The 8,853-nt window shown below is 43.2% G+C and overlaps 1 pseudogene; it reads right to left on the reverse strand.

Moving 5' to 3' along the window:
- Positions 1-1,139: 1,139 nt before the first annotated feature.
- Positions 1,140-7,298, reverse strand: LOC142433359 (sentrin-specific protease 6 pseudogene; annotated as a pseudogene).
- Between the last annotated feature and the right edge of the window lie 1,555 nt (positions 7,299-8,853).

Here is an 8,853-nt window from a genome sequence, read left to right on the forward strand (position 1 = left end):
ATTAGCCATCCCAGCTGCTGGATCCTCTGCCTGGATGTTGTGTCCTTCCCTTCTGTCCGTGAGATATCCAATTATTCTGTGTTCTGTTGCCTCAGTGCCTGAACATGTGAAGCCCCCACTCCACATCGTGGAACAGCATTTTCCTTTGGGCCCTTCCTTAGCTCCCAAAATGGGCTCAGCAATTTTATGTAAGAGCACATTCTCAGTATCGTTGACAATAACACTCACATTGTGTGTGTCTCAGTGTGTGTGGGCGTGTGTGTACTCACTACAACCAAGTCAGTGCCAACCCTTAGTCACCCTTTAGGACAGGGCAGAAAGGACAATACTGTAACTATTTGCTGGAGTAGAAAGCCGTATCTTTGTTGGAATAGAGACCCAATGCCCATCAGTACCCCATTGGACATCCCTTCACAGAAGGGTCACAAGGAAGGGACGAGCCATCCAGGTGCAGTATAGCACCGGTGAAACATACAACATTCCTCTACTTCTTTAATGCTTCCCCCATGCCCCAATATTATGACCCGCGTCCTATCTTAGAAATCTAGCTAGACCGGAGCATGTACACAGGTACAGAAAAGAGCTCAGGACACAGAGAATCCAGGACAGATATTGAGAGTAGTGATACCATAATGGCAGGGGGAAGGGGCCTTCTACAGCTCTTATAACCATCCATACAGCCATTGTATCAGGCACATCAGTACATTTGTTGCCATCATCCCTTTCAAAATCTTTTCTTTCTCTTGAGCCCTTTGTGTCAGCTCCTCTTTGTTTCCCTCTCCATCTCCTCCCCCACCTTTACACCCTAGTCAAACCTTGATGAATTATAAATTCTTCTTCTTCTATTTTTTCCTCTATTTTTGTTTTGTGCTTAGAAGTTGCAGGTTTAAGTTCTAGAAACAGAGAACACATAACAAAAGCTTCCTAATGGGTGAAAAACGAAATTATAAATGCTGGGAAAATTGTCCCCATTAACATGATTATCGACATTTACTTAATACATACTATATGGAAAATTAATTATAGGACATTTAGAGAAGCATGAAAGTTTACAAATCACTCTGAGTCATGGACAATTGCATGTTTTATTGTCTAGACCAAGATCAAACGTGTATTATTTCTAGAGGCAAGAGAAATGGTCAGTCTGAGATCCTGGCGTCATCTGGTTGCGTTCCTTCACCTAAAGGCGTTTCTTCTGAAAGCCTGTCTGCACGCTTGTTCTCCCGTTGCACTGCTCTGCCTCCATCTTCAGAATTAGGTTGCGGATTTCCTCTCTCTTTGACCGTATTCTTAGAGGAGGAAACCAGTTTTTCAAATCCATAGGTAGTGCAAAATTGAGAACTGGGTTCTCAAAAAAACTCTCGACATACTGCAGCAAATAGACACCGCAATCACTGAGGTTGCTTTGTTGGGGCACGTTTGGACTCAGGTCCATCATGACATCTGTGGAAAAACTCCTCTTGGTGCCTTTTTTAATTTCCCATTCCTCCTCTAGATATTCTCGAAGAATTTTCACAACATGTGAGCGGGAAGGGCCTCGTAGAGAGTCCAGAAGCAAGATGCAAGGCTGCTTACACATGGTGGGCTCGAAATGCCACTGTCCTCTCTCCGGGCTGCAAGGGCTCTCCTGCTCTTTGAAGGTTGACTCATGAGGACAGTTTGGCTTGATTTCACTCACTGCGTGTGCATGTTGTGACGGTCTTAAACAGTCCCCTTGTGGCCCATGCTCACTGTTATTCTTATCAACAACATTCTCGCACACGGAATCTCCTTTCTTTGATGCTTCACTTTCACTTGCAGTCTGGCTTACTTTTTCCAAACTACCTTTTACGTTGCATGTTTGTTCCCCACACCGAGGGTCCCTTTCTTCCCGTGGGGCACCCTTTGAAGGAAATAAAGGCATGTGAGGCTTTCTGTTTAGAATCCTCGAAATTACAGGCTTGGCAGAGCAGGCTTGTGAAGAACTGGCCATTACGTTGGCTGGAGGAGAAGAAATACAACGGTCTACTACAGTTGAAGTTTTTTGGACGAGTGCATTTTTGTGGAAATGAGGATTATGATCATATTGTGGTTTCTCAAAGCCAGGGAAACAAATAATAGCCAGAAACCAATGTGCATTTTCATTAAGGGGTACAAAAATAAAATCTTTTGCAAAAATATCTACATGCCGGGTCCAGGTTTTTACTCTCAGATGTCGCTTTTTTGGTGTTGGTAGATTGGTACCTTCCTGCAAAAGCTGTCTTTTAATGTCAGTCAGGCATGGGTAGAAAAACGAACTGAATATATGAATTCGGTTCGCTTCCTCTTCCTTCAGTTTCTCGAGCACCAAATATTTCAAATAAAAGTCAATAATAATATCATTTAGAAATACCCCTTCCTTTAGACAGTGTAGGTCCACACTAGTAACAGCGATTCCTCCTCTAGCTGGAGGTGGTGGGTACACTATTAGTTTTTCTACAGGACCAGTAAAGGCGGCTTGGCTCTGTCCAGTTGCTTTGTCATCACCAACCAACTGGAGTTTCTGTTTGCTTTGAAGTAGTATTTTAGAGTCAAAGGACATAGTTTTCATTATGTTTACTTTTTTTATCACAGTTCCTTTGAAGCTTTCGGGATAGGTTTTGCTACAGGCAACAATTCTGGTATTGGCTTCTACAAAGGAAATTTTTGAAAAAAAATTGGAAACCTTATTTTTTCTACCTATTTCAGTAAGGATTTTTTCAAATCGTGTATTTGTTTCAAGATCAAGGTCAGTGTCAAAACTTAAGATGATATATCGTTCTAGAGTCGGTATCTTATTTATTTCTTTACACTCAGTCCAAACTTTCTCTTTCTTGTGCATTTGCAGCTGCATGCTCAACTTTCCATAAACTGCTGGTGTGGTCTGGAGAAACACTACTGGGGGGTTTCGGACTTGACACCAGTCACATTTCATTACATCAGAGGTGTCTAAGGTAATTGCTACCTGACCACCTTCCGGTTCTTCTAGCTTTATCTTGATAAAATCCAAAGCAAAAGTGACTGGCTCTAGTAACACCCGGAGAAGTATTCCTACTCGTACACATCGACACTTTAAAATGACCCTGTCACAGGATCTCTGGCATCTTACGGACAAAGGATGGACTACGGTTTCTTCAGAAACAATTTTACGCCGTTTTGGAGGCTTCTTGAGACCCAAACTGCCCAAAGGGTTTCTCCTGCTAGCTTTCATTGCCAATGGAGCGGTATTTAACTTGGCTTGGGCCACAATGCCTCCTCTACGTGTGTTTCCGTTGCAGGCTGCTTCCAGACCCCCGGTGGGGGGCGCTCGGGAGCAACATGCTGAAGCAGCCTGTTGAGGAGCTACGCTCTCTCTTCTGTTGGCTCTGTCACTGTCCTCATCATCACTGAACAAATCGATTGGATCATGTGGATGTGAAAGGCTGGGTTTCCTTTCCTTCCTCTTTGCCATTTTGGTTCCTTTCGCATTGGCTAGAATGACGTTCGCACTAGTCTGCACGTATGTCTGTCTACTATCATCACAGTTCACAGTCATATCAGTGGGGGGCTTACCCTGGCTGGGGCCATAACGCCTCTTGGTTGCTCTTGTATTTTTTGACTTAGGGCCTGCAGAATTCCGAGGAACCGACATCCTGGATAACGGTCCAGGCGATTCACTCGGACCTGTGGCTTGTGTACAGTTCTTGTGAAAGTCCTTGGACAGATTCATACCGCCACTTCGGCAGACGCGGTGATCGTCCTTTCTCTTCCAGAGCTTGGACGACCTTCAAGCTGCTCACGGACGGACGTTGACGGGAAGCTCCCGGAAAGACCAGCGGGCTTCTTCTGACGTGGGCGTGGCACGAGGGGTAGCATTGTTGACGTCAGAGCACATTGGCAATATGGTGGGGTCGAAGGAAAGGCCTTAAAGGAGCAGTGTCAACTTTCTGGGCACCAGGTGGGTATCCGTTCCTTTCTGTTTGGGCTGCTGCTTGCACTAATGACATCCGTACGCTGGCATGTTGCAAACGTCTACCATGAACTACAGTTGCCGAACATAATGGTGCAGTTTGTGTCTTTTCACTCAAGTCTTATGGTCGCTTAACATGTTAATTCCAAGTGGGTTCCCTTTCAAAGTTTTAATACTTTCAGTCTTGTTTTATCTTACATAGGTCATCAAGAAACAATTTCAGATCGGCAGTTCACCTTTGTTCCTTTTGAGGTCTCAGAATCCTCATCTTCATCTACACTTAGCAGATCTGCCCCATCTTTATCTGAATCTCCTTCATTTGCTTCCCCATGACCAAAGCTCCAATTATTTTATTTTAAATAGTTGTATTAGTGGCTCATACAACCCTTAAAACAATCCAAACATACATCAATTGTGTAAAGAACATTCATTGCCCTCATCATTTTCAAAACTTATGCTCTCCCCCAAGCCCCTGGTATCAGCCCCTCATTTTTCCCCTCCCTCCCCATAATCCCCTCCTTCAGGAACCCTTGATAATTTATAAATTATTATTTTGTCATATCTTGCTTGTCTGACGTCTCCCCTCGCCCACTCTTCTGTTGTCCATCCCCTAGGGACGAGGTCACATGTAGATAATTGTAACCGGTTTCTGCTTTCCAACCCACGCTCACTCCACCCTCCAATTATAGCCACTCACACAACTGGTCCTGAAGGGATCAACCGCCCTGGATTCCCTGTGTTTCCAGTTCCTCTCTGTACCAGTGTATATACTCTGGTCTAGCCATATTTGTAAGGTAGAATTGGAATCATGATAGTGGGGGAGGAGGACACATTTAGGAACTAGAGGAAAGTTGTATATTTCATTATTGCTATGTCGGACCCTGACTAGCTCATCTCATCCCCAAGACCCTTATGTAAGGGGATGTCCAGTGTCCTGCAAATGGGTTTTGGGTTTCCACTCCGCATTCCCCACCTCATTCACTGGGATATCTTTTTTTGTTCTGATGATGCCTGATACCTGATCCCTTCGTCACCTTGTGATCACACAGGATGGTGTGCTCCGTCCAGGTTAGCTTTGTTGTTTCAGAGCTAGATGGCCACTTGTTTACCTTCAAGCATTTAAGGCCTCAGATGCTATATCTTTTGATAGATGGGAAGCATCAGCGTTCTTTGCCACATTTGCTTATGCGCCCATTTGTCTTCAGTGATTGTATCAGTGAGGTGAGAACAGAATGTTATGATTTTTTTGTTCCTTGATGCCTGATAACTGATCCCTTTGGCCCCTCGTAATCACTCATGCTAGCTTGCTTCTTCTAGGTGAACTTTATTGATTTTGATCTACATGGCCACTTGTTTACCTTCAAAAAATTTAAGACCACAGACCCTATATTTTTTTGGTAGCGGGGCACCGTCAGCTTTCTTCACCACACTACTTATTCACCCGCTTTGTCGTCAGCAGTTGTGTCGGGAAGGTGAGCATCATAGAATGCCAATTTAATAGAAGAAAGTATTCTTGCATTAGGGAGTACTTGAGTGGAGCCCCAGTGACCTTCTGCTATTTTAAAACTAAACCTATAAATATATGCACATCGATCTATTTCTTCATCCTCATATATAAATATATTTGCATATGTACATGCCTTTATTTAGACCTCTATAAATGCCCTTCACCTCCTAGCTCTTTCCTCTATTTCTTTAGATTTTCCTCTTATCCCACTATCCTGCTCAGTCTTCATTTGGGGTTCAGTAATTCCTCTTGGTTACTTTACCCTTCATCATGCCCTGCCAGGTCTCCTACACCCACCTCACAACCAATTTGGGTAACTTGTAGTTCCCTTCTCCCTGGGTTTGTTAAAACCACTACCTTTGCCCCCACATTCCCCTCTTCCACGTCCCTGCGGAACTCTCAGTCCCGTTGTTTTCTCCTCCAGATTGTTTATCCAGCCTATCTTATTTAGACAGAACTGCGGAGATAATAACTTATACAAAAACAAGACAGAGCAAAACCAAGCAACAATATACAACAAAATCATAACAACAATAAACCGATGGTAAAAACAAAACAGAAGAAAGGAAAGCTTGTATTCAGTTCAACGACAATTTGTTGGCCTTTAGGAGTGTTTACCTGCCCAGTATGTTGGGGAACCTGCCCTGGCCTAAAGTCCACCTTTAACATTCCCTGTAGACCTTGCCGCTCTGTTCCTTGCTGTTCTGTTGCACCACTTTACTGTTTTGCCTAGGTGTGGCGGGATCATCTAGGGCGCAATTCCCTCACTGTGTCTTTGGTGTTGTCCCCTGTAGGGCTATGGGTCAGTGAGGGACATCATATCTCATAGTGGGGCCGACCATGTGGGCTAGCTTCTCAAATTGGGGACATTGTCCTCAAGGCCTAGTGGGTCAGGATGTTCTCCACTCTCTCCACTTCCCCTTTCATCGGCTCCAATGTACTCCAATCAGATATCTCCATCTCCGGGAGCTGCAGATTCAATGAAGTCCATTGAAATAAATTCTTCTGGGTGGGGGGAGGGACAGGTATCCACATAGTATTTGGGATTAGGGCCTGCCCGTCACACCTCTTCACTGCTTCCCTCCTCCACCCTGGCATGTTGCATTCACCTTTTGGAGCACTAGGTTGAAGTCTTGTGATAGTTTATTGTGTTAGAACCCTATCTAAGACACGTCTGGTCCATATTTCCCTGTGGAGATGTAAGCAACACCTTCCCCTTGGGTGGGTTATTGCCCTGTGCCCCTGATACCCATTTCTTTTTTATTATTAGTATTTTTTCCTTTTCCCACCTTGTTTTTAGTTGTCTACCATATGTATCCCTGTATTTGGTCTGGTCTGTGCCATACTACCTGGTCCTTAGCCCAGGAATGTTTGTATACAACAGCTTTTCCACTATGGCCCTTTTGCATTTTTTTTTAAAGCTTACCTCAGCGGACTCATGTAGTACTTGTCCTTTTGTCCGTGGCTTATTTCACTTAGCATGATTTCCTACAATTCTTCCCATTTAGCGATGTGCTTCATACGTTTCATCACTGCTTTTTAGCGATGAATAGTACTCCATTGTATGTATGTGCCACAGCTTTCGTATCCACTCGTCAGTTGATAGAAATTTGGATTATTCCCAATTCCTTGCTATTGTGAACTGTGCCGCAATGAACATTGGAGCACAGGTGTCTGGCCTTGGTTTCTTTCTTACCTTTTCTGGGTATATGCCCAGTAAAGGGATTGCTGGGTCATATGGTAACTTGATTTCCATCTGTCTTAGATATCACCAGATCAATTTCCATAGTGGCTGTACATACTTACAGGTCCACCAGCTGTGGATGAGTGTTCTTGTCTCCCCATTGCCACTCCAAAACTTGTTTCTTTCTATTTTTTTCAATTGGGCTATCTTTGAGGGTGTTAGGTGGTACCTCATTGTTGTTTTAATTTGCAAGTCTCTTATGGCTAAAGATCAGGAACATTTTCTCATACGTTTTTGGGCCATTCAGATGTCTGCCCCTGTGCAGCTACCAGAGTATTGTGGATTTTACTAATAAGGCCTTTGTGTGATGTGTCATTGCTAAAGATGTTTTCCCAGTCCGTGGACGCTGTTATTGCTCTCCTGGTGAATTCTTTCCATGTACACAGGTGTTTTATCTTCATTATATCCCATTTGTCAATATGTTTCTCTTCTGTATCTGTGTCCTTTCCTATTTGTGATAGCCTGCGTATTCCCTGTGCCAAAGTTCTCGAGTTCATCCCAGTTCCTTCATTGATGGCCCTAATAGTTTCAGGTTTAACTTCAAGGTCTGTGATCCTCTTAGAGTTTCTTCTTGAGCATGGAGTGAGATAAGGTTCTTGCTTCATTTTTCTGCAGCTAAATATACATATTTTTCCAGCACCACATGTTAAAAAGGGCATCTGCTTCCCTTTGGATATTGTTGGGGCCCTTATCAAAGATCAGTTGTCTCTATGCTGATGATTTTTTTCTGGCTTTTCAGTTTTTTTCTATTGGTCTGAGTATCTGCCATTGTACCAACACCATGAGGTTTTGACCATGTGGTTGTACATTGTGTGCTAAATTCAGGTAAAGCAAGCCCTCCTACTGTATCCTTCTTTTTGAGCAGTTCTCTGCTAATTCTGGGCTTCTTCCCTCTCCATATGAAGTTGGCAATCAGCTTTTGCATTTCTTTGAAGGAAGATGAGGGTAGTTGTATCGAGATTGCATTAAACTTATAGAGTGCCTTAGGCAGAACTGACATCTTGACTATATTGAGCCTTCCAATCTATGAGCCTGGGATATTCTTCCATTTGTTGAGGTTGCTCTTGGTTTCTTGTAATAGCGTTCTGTAGTTTTCCGCATATTGATCTTTTGTTCTTTTAGGCAGGTATATCCCTAGATATTTCAATTTGTGTTTGGCTATTGTGAAGGGTACCACCTTTTTGATCTCTTCTTCTGTGGTCTTATCCTATGTGTGTAACAGTCCAATGGACTTCTGTTTGTTGATCTTGTATCCTGCTCCTCTGCCGAACTCCTCTATTGCTTCCAGTACTCCCCTTGTGAAACTTTTGGGATTTTCCATATAAAAAATCATATCATCTGCAAATAATGATATTTTCACCTCTTCCTTCCACAGAGAAAACATTTGATATCTTTTCTTTGTCTTATGCTGTTAGCTATTACCTCCAGCATGATAGTAATTAAAATTGGGGACAAGGGGTATCTTTGTCTGGTCTCCTTTTTCAGTGGGATTGTGTTAGTCTTTTCTCCATTGACTACCACATTGGTCGTTGGTTTTTCATATACAGCTTGTATTGTCTTGAGGAATTTTCCTTCCATTCCAAGCTTCTCAAATGTCTTAAACAGGAATTGGTGTTACATGTTGTTGAATGCTTTTTCTGAGTCTATCCGTTTGGT

The sequence above is a fragment of the Tenrec ecaudatus genome, chromosome X, assembly GCF_050624435.1.
Source record: "Tenrec ecaudatus isolate mTenEca1 chromosome X, mTenEca1.hap1, whole genome shotgun sequence".
Taxonomy (NCBI): domain Eukaryota; kingdom Metazoa; phylum Chordata; class Mammalia; order Afrosoricida; family Tenrecidae; genus Tenrec; species Tenrec ecaudatus.